The sequence below is a fragment of the Canis lupus genome, chromosome 17 (genome assembly GCF_011100685.1).
Source record: "Canis lupus familiaris isolate Mischka breed German Shepherd chromosome 17, alternate assembly UU_Cfam_GSD_1.0, whole genome shotgun sequence".
Taxonomy (NCBI): domain Eukaryota; kingdom Metazoa; phylum Chordata; class Mammalia; order Carnivora; family Canidae; genus Canis; species Canis lupus.
The window spans coordinates 3,733-30,096 of NC_049238.1; the positions used below are offsets into that span (position 1 = coordinate 3,733).

The 26,364-nt window shown below is 44.7% G+C and overlaps 1 long non-coding RNA gene across 2 annotated transcripts; it reads left to right on the plus strand.

The window, feature by feature from the left end:
• LOC119877145 lies at positions 1–26,305 on the plus strand. 2 transcript variants are annotated; one of them, XR_005371936.1, is made up of 3 exons: positions 1–225; positions 422–561; positions 25,627–26,305. It is a non-coding gene; the product is annotated as an uncharacterized LOC119877145 (long non-coding RNA). The 2 variants fall into 2 exon arrangements; XR_005371937.1 differs by lacking the exon at positions 25,627–26,305 and adding an exon at positions 2,024–2,082.
• The last annotated feature ends 59 nt before the right edge of the window (positions 26,306–26,364 follow it).

Below are 26,364 nucleotides of genomic sequence, written 5' to 3' on the forward strand. Positions count from 1 at the left end.
CCCGGCCTCCTCAGTACCCGTGGGTAGGCTTCAGGACCATGTGGGGCTGCCTCCACGGTGACAGGAGCCCTGGCCTCCTCAGGACTCGCGGTGAGGCTTCCAGAGGATGTGGAGCCCCGTCCTCGCTGACAGGAGCCTGGTCTCCTCAGGACCCGCGGTGAGACTTCAGGAAGATGTGGGGCCGCGTCCTCCCTGACAGGAGCCCCGGCCTCCTTAGGACCCACGGTGAGTTTTTGGGATGACGTGGGGCTGTGTCCATGGGGACAGGAACCCCGGCCTCCTCAGGACCTGCGGTGAGTCTTCGGGATGACGTTGGGCAGCGTCTACGCTGACAGGAGCCCCGGCCTCCTCAGGACCCGCGGGGAGGCTTCCGGAGGATGTGAGGCATAGTCCACAGTGACAGGACCCCTCTCGTCCTCAGGACCCGCTGTCTATGACTCAGGAAGACATGGGGCCACGTCCGCCATGACAGGAGTCCGGCTTCCTCAGGACCCGCTGGAGGACCCTGGAGGCGCTGTTCAGAGTCACATCCACCTCAGCAGGGCTACTCAGAACGACAAGGTAAGTGAATGGGGAGAATTGAGATAGGGTTAGGGTTTAGGGTGAGCAATAGGTTGTTAAGGTTAGCTTAGATGATATGGATTAGTGATCATGGTTATGCGTACGAGTTACTGGTGAGGGTGAGGGGATGGGGTAAGGGTCAAGAGGTAGGAGTTAAAGTAAGGTATTAGGGACTAGGAAATTGACTTAGGGTCTGGATTAGGGTAATGTTACAGATAGGTTATAGGGTTTAGGGTTAGGGAATAGAGGGAGGGAATACGGTTAGAGATAGAGTGGGGGATGGGGTTAGAGTTTAGGGTAAGGGGTGAAGGCAGGGTTAGGGTTATGGGTTAGGGTTTGGGCTAGGGGTTAGGGCTAGGTTTAGGGTACGGGTTAGGTGTTAGGGTACGGGTTAGGGATTAGGGTACAGGTTAGGGTTAGGGTTAGGGGTTAGGGTTAGGATACGGGTTAGGGTTAGGGTACGGGTTAGTGGTTAGGGTTAGGGTTAGGGTTAGGGTTAGGGGTTAGGGTTAGGGTACGGGTTAGGGTACGGGTTAAGGAGGGTACGGGTTAGGGTTAGGGTATGGGTTAGGATACGGGTTAGGATTATGGTTAGGATTAGGGTACGGGTTAGGGTTAGGTCACGGGTTAGGGTTCGGGTTAGGGTACGGGTTAGGGTTAGGGTACGGGTTAGGTTTAGTGTTAGGGTACGGGTTAGGGGTTAGGGTACGGGTTAGGGGTTAGGGTACGGGTTAGGGTTAGGGTTAGGGTACAGGTTAGGGTACTGGTTAGGGAGTTTTGCATTACTCTGAACAACTGTATACGAATCTTTGTGTAAACATAAGTTTTCATTTCTCTGAAACAAATGCCCAGAAGCACAACTGATGTACTGTGTGATACAGGTATAGTCAATGTTTAAAGTAACTGCAAAACTGTTTTCCAAAGTGGCTGGGACATTTACAATCCTACCACAGTGTAGGAGCAATCCAGTTGCTGTACATCCTCCTCAATATTTAGTATGTGATTATCTTCTTAAAAATTATGGTACACTACAAATAATGTAAAATCAACCATCTTCACTGTTTATAAGCATATAACTCAGAGGTATTAAGTATATTCATGTTGTTGTGCAATGGATCTCCAAAACTTTTCCATCTTTCAAATCTGAAATTCTATGCCTATTAACCAATGCCCTCCTTCTCCCCTTAATCCCAACATCTGGTAACCACCATTCTTTCTATTGCTATGAATTTGGCTACTTAAGATACCTCATTAACTGGAATCATATAATATTTGTCATATTGTGACTGGTTCATAATACTAGGCTTAATGTCCATTCTGTAGTGTGTGACAGGATTGCCTTTTAAGGTTGAATGACATGCCAGTAAATGTATATACCACACTCTGTATATTCTTCCATCCATTCATGGATTTCTTGTGTTTACCTTTTTTTAAAAAGATTTTATTTGTTTATTCATGATAGACATAGAGAGAGAGAGGCAGAGCCACAGGCAGAGGGAGAAGCAGGCTCCATGCCAGGAGCCCGACGCGGGACTTGATTCTGGGACTCCAGGATCACACCCTGGGCCAAAGGCAGGCGCTAAACCGCTGAGTCACCCAGGGATCCCCTTGTGTTCACCTTTTGTGAATAATGCTGCTATGAACAGGGGTGTGGAAATATCTCAAGACCTGCTTTCGATTCTTTTGGATTATACCCAGAAATGAAATTGATAAATTACACGGTAGTTCTACTTTTGCTTTTTTTTGAGGAACTGCCACACGGTTTCCCATAGTGGTTTTCCAGAGCTTCTAATTTTTCCACATCCTTGTCAACACTTGTTATTTTCTGATCTTTTGATAGTACTCTTCCTAATGGGTGTGGAGTGATATTTAACTGTGGTTTTGATTTGCATTTCTCTAATGATTAGTGATGTTGAGCATCTTTTTGTAAACTTGTTGGTCATTTGTATATCTTCTTTGGAGAAAGGTCAGTTCATATTGTTGAATCCTTTTAAACCAACTTACTTGATTTTTTTCTATTGAGTTGTAGGAGTTGTCTACATACTCCTTATATTATTAATCCCTTATCACTTTAATGATTTATAATCTTTTCTCCCATTCTATAGACTTTTTTCACTCTGTCCATTGTGCCCTTTGATGCATGAGTGTTTTAAAGTTTGATGTAGTCCCATTTGTCTTTGCTATTATTGCCTCTGCTTTTGGTGTCACGTCCCAGAATCACTCACTGCCAAATCCAATGTTATGAAGCTTTCCCCTGTGTTTTCTGCTAGGAGTTTTGGGTTTGGGATCTTATATTTAGGTCTTTAATCCAGTTTTGAGGTAACTTGCATATGCCATTATCTTATATTTAGCTATTTTGATAGCTGTGTAGTGATACCTTATCATGGTCTCAAATACTTTACTAAGGGTAGTGACATTGAACATCTTTTCATGTGCTTATCTGTCATTTGTATTCTTATTCAGTGAAATTTCGCTTTGTGTCTTTCTTTTTGGGTGTCCATTTTATAATTAGATTGTTTGGGTTTTTAAACATCGAGTTCTCAGGCTTCTTCACATAATCTAGATAAGGACTCCTTTGTCAAATAATATAGCATGTAAATATTCTCTCAGGATGTAGCTTGTCTTTTTATCTTTTTAACAGAATCTTTCAGAGAACAAATGTATTTATTTTTATGAAGTCCAATTTTCCTATTACAGATCATGCTTTTGGTGCCCTGGGATTTTTCGTTTGTTTTGTTTTTAAAGATTTACTTATTTGAGAGAGATGGGGGGGTTTGCAAAGGGAGAGAGAGAATCCTCAAGCAGACTCCCAGCTCAGCACAGAGCCTCACACAGGGCTCAATCCCAGGACCCTGAGATCATGACCTGGGACCAAAGTCCAAGGCTTCGTAACTGAGCCACCCAGCTGCCCCATTTTTTGTCGTATGTTTAAGAACTCTTTACCAAGACCCAGGGCACAAGGAATTCCTCCTATTTTATCTTCTAAGAGTTTTATAGTTTTACAGTATACATATGCTTGATATCCATTTTGAGCTTTTTAATAATGTGTGGGGCTTAGGTGGAGTTCTTAGACAGACGGATTACACAAATCTTCATTTCTGAAGTGTGGGGATCATTAATACTACCTGCCTGAATTGGGATCATTGTAGTTTTCCATCAGCTTTAATCACAGAAACTGGTAGTAGTAAAAGTCATCCTAAAGGCTCACTTGTATTTCAGACACCCTTGGCCTTATTTCCACCGTGTAGTAGCAGCCCAATTTCCCCTTGCTAATTGAGATCAATGATCCCACACAGTACAGTAGCTCCCAAAAATATATTCATGTTTATTGAACACTCAAAGGTCTATCCACATTTCTCCTCCCCACACCTCTTTCTCACCAATTTTCTAATCATATTCCTTCCAAATTGCTAACCATCCAGCTAAACCGTTGGCCACAGCCCAACCTGTATATACCCATACTTCTGACTACTTCTTCCAAAGCAAAATGAACAATTAGCTGCACCTGATTGTTCCCACTCAGAAGATTTCCTTTCACCACTGTCCTTCATGGATGTCCCAGAAAGGGACTGTGGTGCCACATTTAGTCCACTTTGAATGGTGCGTGCATATTATCTGTAAACCAAGCTTCAGCTTTTCACTTTCCTAGTCAACTAACAGTGCAGACATCCCTAGGAGGCCATAGATGCAGGCTAGGAGAGAGAAGGTAATGTAGCAGGAGTGAGGTCCGTGGGCTTTTGGGTTATGTCTTCGTGTAATTTCCTTGTGCCTTCAGGGCATGTACAAGCCTAATCTTGTATGGACCGCTTCCATTCAACAATGGAATACTGCTGTGCATGCCCGACCCTATGGCTTTATTGGTCAGACTGATGTCTAGCTTAATACCGGAAGCTCAGACTGCATAGTAACTTGGTAGCATCAGTCTCTACCAAGGCCCAGTAGCAAGCCAAAAGCTGTTCCCCCAAAGAGAGATAATAGGGTTTTTGGAGGATAATAGGAATTTCCTCACAAATACTAGGTGTCCACATTGTGACTCACATCCAGAAAGCCTCTACCTACCACTGCTGCTTTGAGAACTATTGGATCTGCTGCATCATATAGCCCAAGTAGCAGAGCAGCTTGCATGACAGCCTGGACTTATTGCAGAGCCCTCTCTCATTTTGAGTCCCACCCAAACTAGCAGCTTTTCAAGGTCACTCAGTAAATGGACCCAAATGAGGAATATGTTGCCTCCAAAATCCAAGGAGGCCCACTAGGCATTCTGCCTCTTTTTGCCCTTTAGAAAGGAATATCTTGACATGCCTGGTGCCAAGGGACCTCTAGAAATTTCACTGAGGAGAAAGGCCTTTGAATTTATCATATTTAGTTCTCACCCTCTGACATGCCAATGTGTTGCCTAATAACTCTGGAGTATTTGCTACTTCTTACTCACTAGGTCAATCAATATAATGCCATCAGGACCCATGTGGTGTCCTGTGGAAGGGAAAGACAATCAAGATCCCTGTGGACCAAATTATGATATATAGTTAGAGAGTAGATATACCTCTGAGGTAGGACAGGGAACGTGTACTTCTGGTCTCGCCAGCTAAAAGAAAAGTATTCTGTTGGTCTTTACTAATAGATGTCAAGGTGTGGTAAAGGCATTTTCCAGATCAAAAGCTGCATACCCAGGTATGGGGGATGTGTTAATTTACTCAGCAATAAAACCACATCTGGAACAACACTTACAATTGGAGATACCATCTAGTTAAGCTTACTAGAATTTACCATCATTTTACAAGATCCTTCTGTTTTCTGCACAGGCCAGATATGTGAATTGAATAACCTATGAGAGATTCACCACTCACCCCCCAATTTTCCAAGTCTTTCAAGTCCTTCATGGTGGCACTAATCTCTTCCAGAATGTGGAATTTCTGTTGGTTTACTATTTTCCTAAGTAGAAAGAGTTCTAGTGAATTCTAACCCTCTTCCTTCCTACCGGTATAGCGCTATTCCAGAAGCCAGGGAAGCAACACAGTTCAGCCAGTTACTGAGTATGTGAATTCAATAAATGTAATTCCGTTACACAAGATCGCTCTGGAAACATACCAGACGTGCTCGGAGATGCCCTGGCACCAAACTGCCTTGCTCACCTGCTCTCCCTAAGCCCCTGTGCTGACTAGTGGACCACAGTGACATTTTAGGTTTCCTGAAATTAGTGTCAGTTTAGAACCAGTGTCCAGTAATCTCCAAATTGGAAATGTTGGAAAACAAAGAACAGATGGAACACATTTTTTTTTTAAAGAGAGTACAAGCAGGGTGGGAGGGGCAGACAGAGATCAAGAGAGAGAATCCTGGGGATCCCTGGGTGGCTCAGTAGTTTGGCGCCTGCCTTTGGCCCAGGGCGCGATCCTGGAGTCCCGGGATCGAGTCCCACGTCGGGCTCCTGGCGTGGAGGCTGCTTCTCCCTCCTCCTGTGTCTCTGCCTCTCTCTCTCTCTCCATGTCTATCACAAATAAATAAATAAATGAATCTTAATTTGCATTTCCCTGATGGCAAGTGATGCAGAGCATTTTCTCATGTGCATGTTGGCCATGTCTATGTCTTCCTCTGTGAGATTTCTCTTCATGTCTTTTGCCCGTTTCATGACTGGATTGTTTGTTTCTTTGCTGTTGAGTTTAGTAAGTTCTTTATAGATCTTGGAAACTAGCCCTTTATCTGATATGTCATTTGCAAATATCTTCTCCATTCTGTAGGTTGTCTTTTAGTTTTGTTGACTGTATCGCCTCACACCAGTGAGAATGGGGAAAATTAACAAGGCAGGAAACCACAAATGCTGGAGAGGATGTGGAGAAAAGGGAACCCTCTTACACTGTTGGTGGGAATGTGAACTCGTGCAGCCACTCTGGAAAACTGTGTGGAGGTTCCTCAAAGGGTTAAAATTAGATCTGCCCTATGACCCAGCAATTGCACTGCTGGGGATTTACCCCAAAGATACAGATGCAATGAAGCACTGGGACACCTGCACCCCGATGTTTCTAGCAGCAATGTCCACAATAGCCAAACTGGAAGGAGCCTCGGTGTCCATCGAAAGATGAATGGATAAAGAAGATGTGGTTTATGTATACAATGGAATATTACTCAGCCATTAGAAATGACAAATACCCACCATTTGCTTCAACATGGATGGAACTGGAAGGTATTATGCTGAGTGAAATAAGTCAATCAGAGGAGGACAAACATTATATATTCTTATTCATTTGGGGAATATAAATAATAGTGAAAGGGAATATAAGGGAAGTGAGAGGAAATGTGTGGGAAATGTCAGAAAGGTAGACAGAACATAAAGACTCCTAACTCTGGGAAATGAACTAGGGGTGGTGGAAGGGGAGGAGGGCGGGGGTGGGGATGAATGGGTGATGGGCACTGAGGGGGGCACTTGATGGGATGAGCACTGGGTGTTATTCTGTATGTTGGCAAACTGAACACCAATAAAAAATAAATTAATTATAAAAAAAATAAAAAATAAATGAATCTTAAAAAAAAGAGAGAGAGACAGAATCCCAAGCAAACTCCATGCGGGGCTCACTCTCACGACCCTGAGGCCATGACCTGAGCTGAAATCAAGAGTCAGACACTTAGCTGATGGAGCCTACCCAGGCATCTCTGGAACAAATTTTCAGAAAGGCAAGGATTACAATAACTGTGAATGGTCTTAGAATGATGTTAGAGAAGGTGGCAAAGCAGGAAGCTCCAGGAAAACATCTCCCATTCTAGACAAAAATTGTACTTGAAGAATATGTCTGATGTAACTATTTTGAAATTCTGGGGTCTTTTCAAAGGCTTGCAGCCTTCAGGGGAATTACTGGGCAGCACACTGTGGTTTCTCTCCACTCTCAGCATGTGGTGGCCACTCAATCCTCATCTTCGGCCACATGGCAGACATTCATGTCTGCATCCCTGACATGTCATGAATGTGATTTTGGGGGGCTAATGTAGACAATATGGATCTTTCCCTACAAGTATCAGGGATTTATACTGTGATTGCTGCTTCTGATCTTGGAGGTACAGGCAGGGAGGTAGACTGCCATTGTCGCAAACCTACTGGCTAAAGAAGCCACCAGGGAAATTAAGAGACAGGGTTTTATTCCAGCCCCCTTTATTTTTCCCTCTTCTCCCTCTGGGAACTGGACATTTGAGGACTAGGACATTCAGAATGAATTACATATATTATGGAATTTAGGAAATCACCACAAATCCCCAGTGTAACACTGGCTCAGGGGCTCTCTGAATCTCTCACCTTGCCAAGGGAGGGAGCACTCAGCTTTCTCACCATCTCACCCAGACATGGGACAAAAGGAAAGAGGAAGGTGAGGCTCGGAGGCTGCCAGCACTCCAAAGTCAAAAACTGAGTTGGGGGCACCTGGGTGGCTCAGTGGTTGAGCGTCTGCCTTTGGCCGATGGTGTGATCCTGGGATCCTGGGATCGAGTCCCACATTGGGCTCCCCACAGGGAGCCTGCTTCTCCCTCTGCTTGTGTTTCTGCCACTCTCTGTGTCTCTCATGCATAAATAAAATCTTTTTTAAAATGAGTCCAACTCTTAATCTTTCATCTAGCAGGCAAGTTTCTGCTATGTTCATGTAAATATTGCTCTCTTCACTACCCACCCTGAGGTCACTCCCTTCAGGGCTGACCATCTGACCTGCTGTTGGGGACTCAGCCCTCCTTGCCCTTCCCTCAAGTTCCACCCCCTCACCCATGTGCAGGCACATCCTCTCCTCTCCCACAGTGAGAAGTGCTGCTTACAAGCAAGAGAAATTCACTCTAACCACCAAAGCAATGGGGATATACTGAGAGGTGAGGGTCATTCCTCATTGTGCCAAAGGGAGAGACAGACACCTGGGAAGACGGAGTCCCGGCTGCTGTGGGAACGGTGGGTGCCACCTCCATGTCCTCTTGTGGCTGCCTTTGGTCACCGCTCAAGACCTGAGTTCCAGGAGGAGAGAAACTGATGGGACCCACAGAGGCAGCGGGTCTGCTCCTTGACCCAGTGACTGTGCCCTGAGGCTGGGGTCCTCATACTGGCCCTGGCCTACTGCGGTGAAAAAGATGGGGAAATCATTAGAACGAATGTTCGAGGCACTATCCTCAGGAAGGGTGTGTGAGGGCCATGAGGTTCAGAGCAGCCAAGTAAAATGCCCAAGGTCACACAACAAGGAAATGGTGATGTATTATTCTTTCTATGGATTGCTCCATCAATTTGCCAATATTTTGTTGAGGACTTTTCTGTTCATGGGGAGATGCTGGTTTGCAATTTTCTTTTCTTATAATATCCTTGTCTGGTTTGGCATCACTGGTATCCTGGGTCCATGAGATGATCTCAGAAGTATTCCTGCCTCCATTTTCTAAAAGATTTTCTATAATACTGACTTTAATTATTCCTTAGGTTTTTGATAGAATTTACCAAATGAAGCCAGCCAGGCCTGGAGTTTTCTTAGTGGGAAAGTCATAAATTCAATTTGTTTCTTATAATTTTGAAATAATTACAAACTTAGAGAAAACCTAGACATACATTTGTGAGAAAGTTGCAAAACTGACACCATATCACCCCTGAAGATTTTGGCATGTATTTCCTACAAACAAGGACTTTTCCCCACACACAACTGCAGTGCATCCTTGAAAATGAGGGAGCTGTCATGGATGTAGAGCTGACACCTGGTCCTCTGGCCTGTACTCAAGTCTCATCTATAATAATGCCCTGCAGAGTAAAAGGTACTCCATGTCTCCTCTCCAGTCCCTGGGTACTTTCCAACACCACAGCCAGCTGTTTGTAGAACATGGAAGGCCCCTCATCTGGATCATCTGACATGTCCTCATGCATAGATTAAAGTCGTGTATCTTTGGCAAAACATCTTGAGGTAATGTTGTGCCTATGTCCTTGTAGGAGGCCCACAAGTTCTCCTTGTACTACTGACAATCACGCACTGAAGCTGGGATCTCCCACAGTCTCCACCATGATGATACTCTTTCTCCTTTGAAATTACTAAGCATTTTGTAGGGAAATACTTTCCAACTATATAAATACCCCCTTCATCATAGAATTTTCGATGTAATCACTGATGTATTTATATCTGTAATATGATTTCCTATTTTACTGAGTTAGTCCATTCTCTCACTGTTTCTCTTGACATTCAAACCATCTCAGACTTGACCAACAGGAGGCCCTCCAGGCTGGCTCCTGTATCCCTGTAACATGCCTCCAGTCTGTGAGCCCCTCCTTGCTGTTTTGGCACAAGATGCTCCAGGCTTCACCTTGTAATTTTCCTAACATGGCCCTGGAATCATGGAGCTCTGGTTCATTTGTAGAAGCTAAGACCTGGGATCATTGTTATTGGATGTTATAGATAGAGACTATCTATCTATTATCTATCTTCTATCTATCTATCTATCATCTATCTTCATCATCATGTATTACTTATTATATACCTTATTTTACCTTATTGTATCAGTATACCTCAGTACCAATTTCTAGATTAATGTTGTTGTGGGCAGAAAACAGAAAGTATGGGGCTCACTTCTCTGCAGAACTCCAGTTTCTGTCTCCCCAGGTGCTGGAACTCACTGCTTATCATTTGCTTCCGATCAGCCCCATTCTGCCCAATTCCTCAGCCCTGAAACAGCAGGCGCTTTGAGGGGAAGCAGCGGGAAGTCAGACTCACTAATGTCTTGGGATTCAGGCCCCTCGTTAATTTGTTTTTGTGTGTAAAGCATTTTTATTTAAACTCTTAATATAACAAGGACAACAAAAGAGCAAATGAGGGAGTTTATAGTTTGGGAGTTGATGCTGGTTCATATCAGAGGAAAGTCAGCCAACTGTGGGCACAGGTTTTGAAAATTCTTCAGACCTTGAGACTCAGACACTATGTCCTTTTCATGTCCACCGGAGCCACATAGCTAAAGTGCTGTATGTTCCGTCTTTGTTTCCTTCAGATGCCTCTTCGTATCATATTCCTTGGCTCCATGACAAGCAGGTCCTGCATCCCTCCCGCCTGGGTTAGTCTTTCTTTTTTTTTTTAAGATTTATTTATTTATTTGAGAAACAGAGATTGTATCCACAAATAGGGGGTAGGCAGAGGCAGAGGGAGAGAATTTTCAAGCAGACTCCCTAATGAGTGTGGGGCTAGACTCGGGACTCGATCTCAGGACCCCAAGATCATGACCTGAGCCAAAATCACCAGTTGGACACTGAATCGATTGCTGGACATTGAACCAGGCTGAAAGCACCCCTCCTGGGTCACTTTCTAACCAAAAACTCCAGGCTGGGTAACTTTGCCACGTGTTTCATGTCAAAATAACACAAACTTATATCCATTTATCCAGAGAAAGGGAAGGAGAGAACATTTCCAATTCAATATCTGAGGCTAGCAAACCTTGATACAAAAGCTTCACAGAGGCATTAAATACAAGGGTAATGAAAGTCAAATCTATAATCACTAAAGAAAACATTACAAAACTATATGATATAAAATGCTATCAAAGTACCAGACAGTATTAAAGGGTAGTACAGTGTGATCAAACAGACTTATTCTAGAAAAGCAAGATTGATTTAGCATTCAAAAATCTACTTAAGTAATTAACCATATCTATAGAACATATGATCATGTCAGTGGAGGGAGAAACATTATTGTATAAAATTAAAAATCCATTCATGATAAAAAGAAAAAACTATGAATAGAAGTAAATTTACTTAACCTCTTGATGTGTCTTCAAAACACTCAAACATCATGCTTGATGGTGAAATCTAAAAAATCCTTCTCCTTGAGTTTTGGAGCAAAGTACAAATGGCTGCTCACACCATCCCCATTCAATGATGGGCTGGAGATGCCACCCAGACTCAATAAGACAAGAAAGAGAAAAGTAATGAGACTGGAAAGGAGTAGATAAAGATGTCATTTGTTATTGATTACATCAATATGAACACTAAAAAAATCCAAAGAAGTCTATGAGAAACTACTATGATTAATAATCAGAGTTACTGGACATAATTTTATATTTCTAAACAACAGCAACAATTGGAAAATTAATTATTAAATGACACCATTTATAATTGCTTCAAAAATAAAACACTTAGGAAAAGATTTAATAAAGTATATGTAAAAATATATATGTTTGGAGTACCTAGGTGGCTCAGTCAGTTAAGTGTCCAACTCTTGATTTTGACTCAGGTCATTGATCTCAGGGTCGTGAGATGAAGCCCCATGTCAGGTTCCCTGCTCAGCACAGAGTCTGCTTAAGATTCTCACTCTCACTCTCCCTCTGCCCCTCCCTCCATCCGCACCCTCTCTCAAAAACAAATAAATAAATGGATAGATGATTGTAAAACATTATTGAGAGACATAATGAAGACCAAAATAAAGACAGATATGCCTTATCCATGGATTAGAAGACTCTATTATAAGGGTAGCCTGGGTGGCTCAGTGGTTTAATGCCACTGTCAGCCCAGGGTGTGATCCTGGAGACCCAGGATCGAGTCCCACATCAGGCTCCCTGCATGGAGCCTGCTTCTCCCTCTGCCTGTGTCTATGCCTCTTCCTCTCTGTGTGTCTCTCATGAATAAATAAATAAAATCTTTTAAAAACAAAATACTCTATTATAAAATGTGAATTCTTCCCCCAAATTATCTATAGAATCTAACAATCCCATTCAAAATTCCAGCAGGTATTGTGGAAGTCAAGTTAATTAAAAAATTTATATGGAAATGCAAGACTAAAATAGCAAATACAATACCAAAGAAGAATAAGAAAGAAGATTTACATTACCAGATATTAAGACTTACTAATTAAAAGCTACAGAAACTCAGACAGTATGATATGAGCATATGATTAAACAAATAGATCAAAAAAACAGAATAGTGTTTGGTGAGTACAACCACTTTGGAAAATTATTTAGCAGAATCAGGTAAAACTGATCATATGCAGATTCTACACTCCACAAGTCCCCCCTCTCCTGAGCATGTAACTGTGGCAGGTGGAATGATGGCACCTCAAAGATGGCCACCTAATCCCCAGCATCTGTATATATATTCTGCTACATGCAACAAATAATTAAGGTTACAGATAGAATTAAGGTTACCTTATCAGTTGACCTTGAAATAGGGAAATTATCTGGAATTACTCAAGTGGCTCCAATCTAATGAGATGAGTCCATAGAGAAGGAAAGCAGAAGAGTCTGTGAGAAGCACTGGACTCACCATTGCTGGCACTGAAGATGGAGGAAGGTGTCACAAATCAAGACATGTGAGTGGCCTCTGAAGCTGGGAATGGGGCACCTGGGTGGCAGTCAGTTGAGCATCTGACTCTTGGCTTTGGCTCAGGTCATGATCTCAGGGTCATGAGGTCAAACTCCGCATTAGGCTCCACACTCAGCACAGAGTCTGCTTTGGATTCTCTCTTCCTCTCCATCTGCCCCTCCTACTTATTCTCTCTCTCTAACAAATAAATAGATGAAGAAAGCAGAGGAGGAAGGAAGGAGGAAGGAGAAGAAAAGAAGAAGAAGAAGAAGAAGAAGAAGAAGAAGAAGAAGAAGAAGAAGAAGAAAAAGAAAGAAGAAGAAGAAGAAGAAGAAGAAGAAGAAGAAGAAGAAGAAGAAGAAGAAGAAAGAAGGAGGAGGAAGGGAGGAGGAGGAGGAAGGAAGGAGGAGGAAGAAAGAAGGGGAGGAAGAAAGAAGGAAGGAAGAGGAGGAGAAAGGAAGAAGGAGGAGGAAGAAAGAAGGAGGAGGAGGAAGGAGGAGGAGGAGGAGGAAGGAGGAGGAGGAAGGAGGAGGAGGAGGAAGGAAGAAGAAAGAAGAAAGAAGAAGAAAGAAGAAGAAGGAAGAAGGAAGAAGAAGAAGAAAAAAAAAAAGAAGAAGAAAAGAAGAAGGGAATGGCCCTCAGCTCATAACCAGCAAGGAAATGGGACCTCAGTCCGACAACTTGTTGAATCCTACCAACAAGCTGAATGAACAGGAAACAGCTTCTCCCCTGGAGCCTCTAGAAAGAAATACAGCCCTGCTAACCACCTTAAGTCTAGCCTGGTGAAACCTATATTAAACCTCCGACTCCTTACAGAACTCTAAGAGAACACATTTGTGTTGTTTTAAGCCACCAAGAAATTTGTTACAACAGCCACTTACAATTAATACAACAGAGCAAGCAAAAAACATTACATATTCAACCACAGTCCACCCCTTGGTTCCCGAGTATGCATGCAGATTTGCATACACATGTACACACACCCTTTCCCTAACTAATTATTCCAAAGACTGCACTTCTCATAATGCAACAATCCTTTCAATCACAAAAAACTCCTCTTCCTTTGGAAGATGGCTCAGGACTGGATCCAAGTAGATCATACTGCAACAAGCTGAAAACCTGGGGGTGCTGTACACGCATCATGGAAGGTGAAAATGTTCAGTTTCATGATCTTGCAACCATGGATTTAACAGTTACCCAGATATCTAACCTAATCAAGGAAGGAAAGCAGAGCAATCAGAATAAAAACTCTCTTTCAGAAAAGGAAATGTAAATCCAGTCATCAGTGGTCTGAATAACACATCACGCCCCTCTGGATAGGGAGAAAGTGACGTCCTGCTCAATGGACAGCTTGGCTGGCTGGGTTCCCCCTGCACGGAAGACTTGATTTCTGCTCCCTTCTGTTCTCTGTGGCCCTACTAAAAGGGTTATTGCCTGGGGACAGCATTCTGAGAGGGGAGGTAACTATCCTGGAGGTGGCCTTGGGGACTGAACAGTAAGAGGCTCCTGCGCCAGGGCACCCTTCGCTGACACTGTCCCAAACACTATTTTGATGCCAATTGATTGATTTCCTGAGTCCTGCCATGACTATTGGTCCTATCTCTTTAGTCAGTGGCTTCTGGCCCAGCCTTCTCTCTGCCTCCAAAACAGTGGGAACAAAGAACTGGGATGGCCAGGTGGCCCCAAACAGTCCAAGAACACCTCTCAGTCCCCAGGCCACCACCCCACCCAGATTTATGGTAGAGCCAGAGGCACAGAGGCCTTCAGCAGCAGCAGGCCTATCGAGAGTGGTTTGGGGGGCAGGATCCCCTGATCCTCCAGGCTATCACATCCTGGCTTCCAGAATACCACAGTTTGATGATCCCATCCCTAACGCTGCCATGAGCCAAATAATTCAGCTTTTGCAATTCAAGAAGGTAGACAATTGCTGACTTGTAAGTGGCCCTGGTCCTCTGCACTCTTAAATCTCAGGAGACTTTCCAGCTGGCAACTTCCTCCTGTCCAATCTGCAGGACTGAAACGAAATACGTCAGTTGTGCACTGCCTCACTGATGGCCTCAGTAAAGAGCCAGCACGCTAACAATGTTGGCTCCTCCCCACAGGTGCTAGGCACCGAGACCCAGTGCCCTTGCTAACAGTGAGCAGAGCATGTCCAATCATACAATGAAACACACTCCCTGGTTCTTTTAGGAAGCCTATACGGTATAAGCCTATACCCTTTATCCAATTAATTATTACCAAGTTTTCCTTGTTGTAAAGTCCAAAGGGTCCAGTTTAATACTCACATTATCCACATCATCTGTTTTTTAAAAATATGCAGAGAAAAAACACTAGAGGACACCATGGACAGGGAAATTAGGCAATACCATTGAAACTCAAGTGATTCTAGGAATAAAGATGCCACTGAATTAGCAGAAGTCTTAAAAGTCTTTTTTTGAGAAAAGATTGTAAAAGACTCAGAGACCACTTTTTCAGCCCCCATTACATTAAAGATAAAGAGGCTGTAGCGCATGGATCCCTGAACCTGCAGCACTGGCCCTTAAGTCCCAGGCTATGAAATGCATTCCCAGATTTTGTTGGAAACGGCCTGGCCTCTGCATCACCCGGGAAGAGAAGGAAGAGGGAGAGGAACCCAGGAAGGAGCGTGGTCTCTGTGGCACCACCATGGCTCTCTTACTTGTCAGGGGGGTCTCCACCTATGGCTGTGGAGGGACTGCAAAGGCGCTGCTGGGGGGATGGGCAGGAAACGCTTCCCTTCCTCCACGTTCAGCCCGGGCCCTAGACCCCTCCGACTGCAGCTCACAGTTGGCCGGGTGCTCTTCTGACGTCTGCAAACACTTGGGAGTAAGCTGCTCTCAGGACTGGGCCCCGTGTTTCTGCCTCCACTCCTCGAATCAACTTCATTAAACTCAAGGAAGGGGTCTGATGTGCAAAGGAAAACACCGAGATGCCTATCATGCCTCCTGGAGCATATACAGTCGGTCACTAATGTATCGTATTACTGGTGTTCTTTAAGTGCCCTTGATTATTTTCATTCTATGATCAGTTAAAATAAAAGCACTCCTACGTCATCCCCATACCTGAGGGGTGCGAAGCCTACTCTTCAGGAGCCTGAAGCACCTGGAGCATCACACACGCAGCGGGCACAATGGCAGAGCGGCTCTTGGGCACACAAACACGAACACGCACTCGCACAGGCCCCCGCTTGGGCGCTCCCAGCTCCACCAGCAGCCACCGAAGAGCGGGATACACCCTGCCGGGCGGTGTCCCTAACCACCGAGGGGCTGGGGTACACCCTGCGGGAGTGTCCCTAACCACCGAGGGGCTGGGGTACACCCTGCCGGGCGGTGTCCCTAACCACCGAGGAGCGGGGTACACCCTGCGGGAGTGTCCCTAACCACCGAAGAGCGGGATACACCCTGCCGGGCGGTGTTCCTAACCACCGAGGGGCTAGGGTACACCCTGCCGGGCGGTGTCCCTAACCACCGAGGAGCGAGGTACACCCTGCCAGGCGGTGTCCCTAACCACCAAGGAGCTGGGGTACACCCTGCGGGAGTGTCCCTAACCACCGAGGAGCGGGGTACACCCTGCCAGGCGGTGTCCCTAACCACCGAGGAGCTGGGGTACACCCTGCGGGAGTGTCCCTAACCACCGAGGAGCGGGGTACACCCTGCCAGGCGGTGTCCCTAACCACCGAGGAGCGGGGTACACCCTGCGGGAGTGTCCCTAACCACCGAGGAGCGGGGTACACCCTGCCAGGCGGTGTCCCTAACCACCAAGGAGCTGGGGTACACCCTGCGGGAGTGTCCCTAACCACCGAGGAGCTGGGGTACACCCTGCCGGGAGTGTCCCTAACCACCGAGGAGCGGGGTACACCCTGCCGGGAGTGTCCCTAACCACCGAGGAGCTGAGGTACACCCTGCGGGAGTGTCCCTAACCACCGAGGAGCGGGGTACACCCTGCCAGGCGGTGTCCCTAACCACCGAGGAGCGGGGTACACCCTGCGGGAGTGTCCCTAACCACCGAGGAGCGGGGTACACCCTGCGGGAGTGTCCCTAACCACCGAGGAGCTGGGGTACACCCTGCCGGGAGTGTCCCTAACCACTGAGGAGCGGGGAACACCCTGCCGGGAGTGTCCCTAACCACCGAGGAGCGGGGTACACCCTGCCGGGAGGTGTCCCTAACCCGCAGAGCCTGGGAGACCCGCAGAGCCCGGGAACCCGGCAGACCCCGGGGGACCCCGCAGAGCCTGGCCGGCATCCACAGGCTCAGAGCACTTCCCCAGGGACGTGGAGACCCGGAGCAGCCTCCAGGGGCACAGGGTTCCTTCCCAGCACCTGGAGGCAGGTTTGTGAGAAATTTCCAAAGCCTCTAGAAGTACCGATCCTAATTCTGCGTAAAGTGCCGCGATCGAGGCCATGTACAAAACGGCAAATGGCCCATGACACCATGTGTGAAATGTCCAGAATAGCTAATCCAGAAAGTAGATGAGTAATTGCAAGGGAGTGGGAGAGGGGAGGCGACTGTTACCAGGTGAAGGGTTTCCCTGGCCTGATGGAAAAGTTCTGGAACCCGATAGCGGTGATGGTTATACAGCATCCGGAGTGTACTTAATGCCACTGAATGGTTAAAATGGTAACATTTATGGTGTGTGTATTTTACCACAAATATATATATATCATAAAACTTCCTGGTAGGGGCATAGGTATCCCAGAACCAGCTCATCAGAAGTTATTTTTCCAGGGTACGGAAACCAGTCATCACTGGTTAATTGAAAAAGATGTTTAAGCACTGGATGTTATTCTGTATGCTGGTAAATTGAACACCAATAAAAAATAAATTTATTATAAAAAAATAAATAAAATAAAATAAAATAAAATAAAATGGGGTGAGGGGTCCCTAAGAGTGTTATATATACTGAAAATTGTATTTCTTTTTTTTTTTCCAAGAGTAAAAAACATCAGCATATACCAATTTGCCCATTTTGTTCTGCTGATTCAAATCCAGGTGTTGGTGGCCCTACAAACCTCCTCAGGGCTCTGTTTCAAAGCAGTTTGTGAAGATTTAACAAACGAATCTACCCAAAGTCCTTTGAACTTAGTTACATCCTCCAGTGCCCTAATTTTTTTAAATGTAAAATGAAATCGTCCACATTTCCACATAATACAGTGATGGGACACACAAACTAACATTGTCAGCAAACCACACAAGGATGGCACAGGTTCTGCACCATGGCATCTGTGTTATCATTGATCCCCAGGCAACCTAAGAGGTGGAGACTTCTGTTATCCTCTGGGTTGAGGCCAAGTCACCAAAGCTGGGTGGTGAGGGGGCTGCCCAACAGAGACCCAGCCCCTCTCTGTGGCTTGTTCAAAGGGGCTGGGATCCGGCTGGAGAAGACCAGGGCAGACCTCGTGGGACAGGGTCCCCCGGTTAGCAGGCTCCAAGGAGCCTTACAGGGTGGGGGTGGGGGCTGAGCTATTGAGCCTCTCCTCACCCACTTGGCTGGCTTGTCCCATTTGGGGCCATTATGAATAAAGTGCTATAAATAGTCCCCAGCAGACACATGTTTTCATTTCACTCCAGTGGGTAGACAGGAATGGAATTACTAGGTCATGTTTAACATTTTAAGAAACTGAAAGTTTAAAAAAAAAAAAAGAAACAAAGTTTTCCACTAATGGCAATTCCAGTTACTCTAAATCCCCTCCAACACTTGGGTGTCAATCTTCTGAATTTTGGCCATTTTAATGTATGTGTACAAGTAATTTACTTTAATTTGCATTTTCTGATGAATTATGATGGTGCCTATGATCTTACATGCTTTTTGGTCATTAGCATATTTTCTTTTTTTTTAAAGATTTATTTATTTATTTATGATAGACATAGAGAGAAGAGAGAGAGAGAAAGAGAGAGAGAGGCAGAGACACAGGAGGAGGGAGAAGCAGGCTCCATGCCGAGAGCCCGATGCAGGACTCGATCCCGGGACTCCAGGATCGCGCCCTGGGCCAAAGGCAGGCGCTAAACCGCTGAGCCACCCAGGGATCCCCGCATATTTTCTTTAATGAGGTATCTATTCAAATTATTTGCCCATTTCTAATTGGTTAGTGAAAGTCCTTCATGTATTCTGGATACAATTCCTGTCTCAGCTACATGTACTGCAGGTATTGTTTCCCATTCTGTGGCTTGCCTTTTCGGTTTTTTAATTTTGGTGAAGTCCAGTTTATCAATCTTTTTCTGCTACGGTTAGTGATTTTGGTGTCCCATCTAAGGCATCTTTGCATATTGCAGGGTCACAAAGATTTTCTCCTCTCAATGTCTGTAGGATCTAGAACTATCTCCCTTTTTTCCTTGCTGTTGGTAATTTGCATTTTCTTTTTGGCGGGAACTGATTACTCTAGCTGGATGATTAACAATTTTGTTGATATTTTCAGTTTTTGGTTCATTTAGCTCCTCCATTTTCTGTTTTATTGTTCTGCTTTAACTTGATTATTTCCTTTCCTTCTACATGCTTTGGGCTTAGTTTATTCTTGTGTTTCTAGCTTCTTAAGGAGGCAACCCAGATCACTGACTGTAAAACTTCCTCCTTTACTTATTTTTTTTTCCTCCTTTACTTATATAAGATTATAATCTTCCTTCTACACAATCATCTTTTAACTGTACCCCACAAATTTTGGCATGTTGTCTTTCATTACCACTTAGAAATGTTTTTATTTTCCCTGTGATTTCTTCTTTGGCCCATGAGTTATTTTAAAATGTATTGATTTTCATATATTTGAGGACTTTTCAGATGTTTTAATTATTGATTCACAAATATTGTGGTCTGAGAATATACTCTATGATGATTAAATGATTTGAATCTATTTAAATGTACTAAGGCTTGTTTTATGGTCTCCCGTGGTGAATTTTTGCATGTGCATGAAAAGAATCTATATTCTGCAGTCGTTGGGTACACTGTTTTATAAATGTCAATCATACCAAGTTAGAGGATAGCGTTCATGTCTTGTATGTCCTTGATTTTCTAGCAATCTGTCCTATTAGTTACTGAGAGAATAGCGCAGAAGTCCCCACTAACTAATGGATTCTAGTTAGTCCCCACTAACTAATGGATTCGCCTGTCTCTCCTGGCAGTTACGTCAGTTCTTGCTTCACATATTTGAAACTCTGTTATTAAATGCATATATGATTGGTATGACCTTTTTAATATTATGAAAATATCTTTCTCTTTGGTGAGTCTTCTTTGTCAGCACCTCCAGATTTCCTATGTCTAGTGTGTACATAGTATGTCTTTTTCCAATCTTTTCACTTTAATCTGTGTCTTTACCTTTTAATTGGGTTTCTTCCAGACACCATATATCAGGTCAGTCTGATATCCTCTGTTTACATTTTTGTCACTATCAATAGGGTTAAGTCTGCCATCTCGCTGTTTTTTCTTTGTTCCATCTTTGTTATTTTTCCTCTTTTCCTTACTACCTTTGGATTTCATTCTTCTTTAGTATCTCATGTTTCTCCTCTAATAAGTACAGATTAGCTGTACTTCTGTTTTATTTTTTCAGTGGTTGCCATAAGGCATAAAATGCACATCTTAACTTATTACTGTCTACTTTCAAATAATATTGTACTACTTCATGGACGACATAAGCACCTCACAACAATGTAATTCCACTTCCCATCCTTTGTGTTATTGTTTTCACAAATTCTACTTCTACATATGTTGCAAGCCCCATGATGCAATACTGTTTTTATTTACACAATTACCATTTAAATAAAATCATTAAATTTTTTGTTGTCTACAACATTGTTCATTCATTCGTGGAGATCCACATTTCTACCTAATGCCATTTTTCTTCAGCTTGAAGAAATTTCTTTAGTATTTTTGTAGCTCAAATCTTCTGGAGATACAATCTTTGAATTTTTGTCTGAAAATTTCTTTAATTTGCCCTCATTTTGAAGGATCATTTCTCCAGATACGAGATTCTGGGTTAACAGCTCCCTTCTTTTGGAACATTAAAGATATCACCCTGTTGTGCTTTGGTTTGCATTTTTTCTGACGAGAAGTCATTTATTCTGTCTTTATTTGTCTGTATGAAATGGGTCTTTTTTCCTTTGGCTCTCCCCATCCCTGGTTTTTAACAATGTAATTATGATGTACATTGGTCTGGGGTGTGCATGGGTGTGTGCATGCAGAGAAAGAGAGTATACATGTAGATGTATGTTAATGTGTGTGTGTGTTTGTGTCTGTGTGTAGGCTCAATTCTTAACTATAATTTCTTAAATGGAGCTTCAGCTTTTTCAGTGTTAATTGTAGTATGGAGATTTACTCATTTAAAATTTATTTGTGGATATTGGGGCCCCTGGGTGGCTCAGCAGTTGGGCACTGGCCTTCTTCGGCCCTGGGCGTGACCCCGGGATCCTGGGATCGAGTCCCACGTTGGGCTCCCCGCAGGGAGCCTGCTTCTCGCTCTCCCTGTGTCTCTGCCTCTGTGTCTCTCATGAATAAGTAAATAAAATCTTTTTAAAAAATGGTTGCAAACATGTCAGGCTACCAGAAAGTTGGGAGGGGATGACCAGTCCTGGGCCCCTAGTGCCTTGAGGGACACCAGGTCTCGCATGTGCACAGTATGAATAGGGCCCGCCTGCCAGGAGGGCAGTGAGGACAGAACCCGAACCTGAAGGACAAGGGTCCCTGCCTCCAAGCACCAGGACCTGGGGCCAGATGGCGTCCGGCATGGCCTGGGGGCCCTGCGGGTGACTCCGGTGAAGGTACAGAGGGAGGTAGAGAATGATTGCTGCTCTCTCCCTGCCAAGTCCTGAGCCACAGCCTCCAGAGGGAGCCAAATGCAACCCTTTGAAGCAGCACCGGACCGTTGGAATCCAGAGCTGAGCAAACTGACCACCTTGCTGCCCTACCCCGAGGACGTGCAGCCCGGCTTGACAAGCTCTGCATCCTCAGGCTGGTCGTGGGCTACCTGAAGGTGAAGAGCTGCTTTGCAGGTAAGCGGCCGCGTGGCTCCAGATCAAGCTACGAGAGGAGCTTGCCCACAAGCTCTAAGCGTTGACCTTCTGTGAGGCAGAAGCGGCACCGCAGTGTTTGGGTCCCGGACACAGGAAGAAGGCCTCACGCTCAGCTCAGGTACAATAGGTGACCCAGACTGCAGGTGTGTCTCTCTGCCCAGCCTGTCATATGGACCCTGGGCTCTGCTCTCTGTGGAAGGAGATGGGCACGGGCTTCCCACCAGGCTCACAGAATGGCAGGTGCAGAGGAGAGGTCCTAGCAGATGGTCTAACTTCTTTCCTTCCTTTACTTTATCATTTCTTGTGATAAATTAAATGTTCCTCCATCTTCCAGAGCTTTGGCTCAGAACAAAGGGCTCATTTTTCTGAAGCTATGAACTGGGCTATTTCTTATAATCTCCCAGAGCACTTTTTCTCCTAAACTTCCTTACCATGTAACGGGCACAGTCTACTCTTCTGTTTCCTACCTGCTAATCCACTGTGTCATTGCTGAGAGCTAGTCCTAACCCATTCCTGTGCTTGGGACTTGTACGCAGTAAACTGAGTGATGCAGCTGAGCACATCCCCTCCATAGCTAGTAAGCAGCCGCACAGGAAGACAGCCCAAGGAAGACTCTGGGCCTGAACAACACGGGACAGATGGTTACAGCTGCTCGAAAAGAAACTCAAAGATGAAACGGGTCTAGTCAACCTTGAAAATACACTGAGAACTATGAAATTACCCAGCTGCAGGGGTAACTGCAAAGCAGCAGCACCTGTGGAGTCTCGTACAGCAGTGCTGTGGACTGTCCAAGCAGGGGTCCACTGTGACCCCAGGGGCTGGGGTCAGGGCATCGGGGAGGGCCGCTAAATGGGCACCGGCTTTCCTTTTGGGGGTGTGGATCCAGTATCTTGGATGGAGAGAGAGGTGGTGGTTTCTCAGTTTAAAATGGTTAATTTTAGGCTACGTGAATCCCACAGGGGCTGGGATCCTTTGCGGGGAGGGAGGCAGGGGTCCTTTGCAGGCCTGTCAGCCCTCGAAGACCCTGAATAGGTCCTCTGCTTGCCTCTGCCATTGTCTCCAGGCAGTCTGCCCACGTGTCGCTAGTTCGGGCCTGTCCCCACCCACTGGGCTGTGCTGCAGGCCACTGACAGTGGTAGAGACCTCAGACCCTTGCCCTCGCTCTGACCCTCTGCCCAGGATGGCCCAAGGTAAGGGGCACACATGGGACCTGGGCTGCCCTGGAGAGCAGCTGTCTACCAGTCGTGTGCTGTGAACTGCTTTCGTGAGGAACACCTTGATCCTCAGCAGGTCCCGGCCCTGGTCTGGGCAGAGCTGGGGGCCTGAGTCCTCTCACAGTACATTAAGAAGATAATTCACCATGACCAAGTGGGATTTATCCCCAGGATGCAAGGCTGGTTCAACACTCGGAAAGCAATCAATGTGATAGATCATATCAACAAGAGAAAAAACAAGAACCATATGATCCTCTCAATAGATGCAGAGAAAACATTTGACAAAATACAGCATCCATTCCTGATCAAAACTCTTCAGAGTGTAGGGATAGAGGGAACATTCCTCAGCATCTTAAAAGCCATCTATGAAAAGCCCACAGCAAATATCATTCTCAATGGGGAAACACTGGGAGCCTTTCCCCTAAGATCAGGAACACAACAGGGATGTCCACTCTCACCACTGCTATTCGACATAGTACTAGAAGTCCTAGCCTCAGCAATCAGGCAACAAAAAGAAATAAAAGGCATTCAAATTGGCAAAGAAGTCGTCAAACTCTCCCTCTTAGCAGATGACATGATACTGTACATAGAAAACCCAAAAGACTCCACCCCAAGGTTGCCAGAACTCATACAGCAATTTGGCAAAGTGGCAGGATACAAAATCAATGCCCGGAAATCAGTGGCATTTCTATACACTAACAATGAGACTGAAGAAACAGCAATTAAGGAGTCAACCCCATTTACAATTGCACCCAAAAGCGTAAGATACCTAGGAATAAACCTAACCAAAGAGGTGAAGGATCTATACCCTAAAAACTACAGAACACTTAAAGAAATTGAGGAAGACACAAAGAGATGGAAAAATATTCCATGTTCATGGATTGGAAGAATTAATATGGTGAAAATGTCTATGCTATCCAGGGAAATTTTCACATTCAATGCAATCCCTATCAAAATGCCATGGACTTTCTTCAGAGAATTAGAACAAGTAATCTTAAGATTTGTGTGGAATCAGAAAAGACCCCGAATAGCCAGGGGAATATTGAAAAAGAAAACCATATCTGGGGGCATCACAATGCCAGATTTCAGGTTGTACTACAAAGCTGTGGTCATCAAGACAGTGTGGTACTGGCACAAAAACAGACACACAGATCAATGGAACAGAATAGAGAACTCAGAAATGGGCCCTCAACTCTATGGTCAACTAATATTCGACAAAACAGGAAAGACCATCCACTGGAAGAAGGACAGTCTCTTCAATAAATGGTGCTGGGAAAATTGGACATCCACACGCAGAGTAATGAAACTAGACCACTCTCTTGCACCAGACACAAATATAAACTCAAAATGGATGAAAGATCTAAATGTGAGACACGATTCCATCAAAATCCTAGAGGAGAACACAGGCAACACCCTTTTTGAACTTGGCCACAGCAACTTCTTGCAAGATACAATTATGAAGGCAAAGGAAACAAAAGCAAAAATGAATTATTGGAACTTAATCAATATGAAAAGCTTCTGCACAGCAAAAGAAACAGTCAACAAAACCAAAAGACAATCTACAGAATGGGAGAAGATATTTGCAAATGACATAATCAGACAAAGGGCTCATATCCAAGATCTATAAAGAACTTGTTAAACTCAAAACCCAAGAAACAACCAATCCAATCATGAAATGGGCAGGAGACATGAACAGAAATTTCACCAAAGACACACACATGGCCAACAAGCACATGAGAAAATGCTCCACATTACTTGCCATCAGGGAAATACAAATCAAAACCACAATGAGATACCACTTCACACCCGTGAGAATGGGGAAAATCAACAAGACAGGAAACCACAAATGTTGGAGAGGATGTGGAGAAAGGGGTACCCTCTTGCACTGTTGGTGGGAATGTGAACTGGTACAGCCACTCTGGAAAACTGTGTGGAGGTTCCTCAAAGAGTTAAAAATAGACCTGCCCTACGACCCAGCAATTGCACTGCTGGGGATTTACCCCAAAGATACAGATGCAGTGAAACGCCGGGACACCTGCACCCCGATGTTTATAGCAGCAATGGCCACAATAGCCAAACTGTGGAAGGAGCCTCGGTGTCCATCGAAAGAAGAATGGACAAAGGAAATGTGGTCTATGTATACAATGGGATATTCCTCAGCCATTAGAAGGATGAATACCCACTATCTGCTTCAACGTGGACGGAACTGGAGGGTATGATGCTGAGTGAAGTGAGTCAATCGGAGGACAATTATCATATGGTTCCACTCATACGGGGAATATAAAAAACAGTGAAAGGGATTATAGGGGAAAGGGGAGAAAATGAGTGAGAAATATCAGATAGGGTGATGGAACATGAGAGACTCCTAACTCTGGGAAGCAAACAGGGGTAGTGGAAGGGGAGGTGGGGGGGGGGGGACGGGGTGACTGAGTGATGGGATCTGAGGGGGGGCACTTGATGGGATGAGCAGTGGATGTTATGCTATATGTTGGCAAATCAAACTCCAATAAAAAAATATACCAAAAAAAGAGCTAAGCCAAACAGGAACATTAAACATTTTCTCTTCCTCAGCCACCCTAAAGGACAGCATTGCAGACTGCCCAGCTGACCGACCCATGAATCCAGGAGGAAGTGAGCATGCCTCTCCACAGGTCAATCTAGAACTGTTTTCTGAAGGAGACTTGCTTATTCGGGTACTGTATGACATTTTCCAAATCTATCTCCTGTCAGTGGTTATGATAATAGCAGAATTGGGGCCTCAGAGGTTTTCAAAAAACATTTCATTTCAAATCTTGTTGAATTTATCTTTAATTATCAAGTCAATTTTCTGGTTGGATAAAGTATTCTATATCTATTCCTTCCATTTTTCAGACAATTCTATAACCAAAGTGCCATGTGGGTGAGAGTCACACAGGGCAGAGTCAGAAACCCTTGATGTCCATCCCTGAGAGCCAACGGCTAGTCAAAGAGCAGCCACCTCTCCCCACAAGGGTGATGCTGCATGTGTCCTATCTGTTTCAGGAAGTGTGAGACTCAGGGGGAGGGATGTATGTGTAAATCATACCATAAGCCATCAAACACAAGAAAGGAAACAAACGTACAAAGGAAAAATATCTTTTGTGTATATGGAAATATTAGCAATATTAGCATACCATATTTCATTTTTACTAACTTTGGGCACTTGAACATTTTCTTTCTCTGAAATTTTCTATCTAAATATGATATGTTGGGCAGCCTGGGTGGGCTCAGCGGTTTAGCGCCACCTTCAGCCCAGGGCCTGATCCTGGAGACCCGGGATCGAGTCCCACA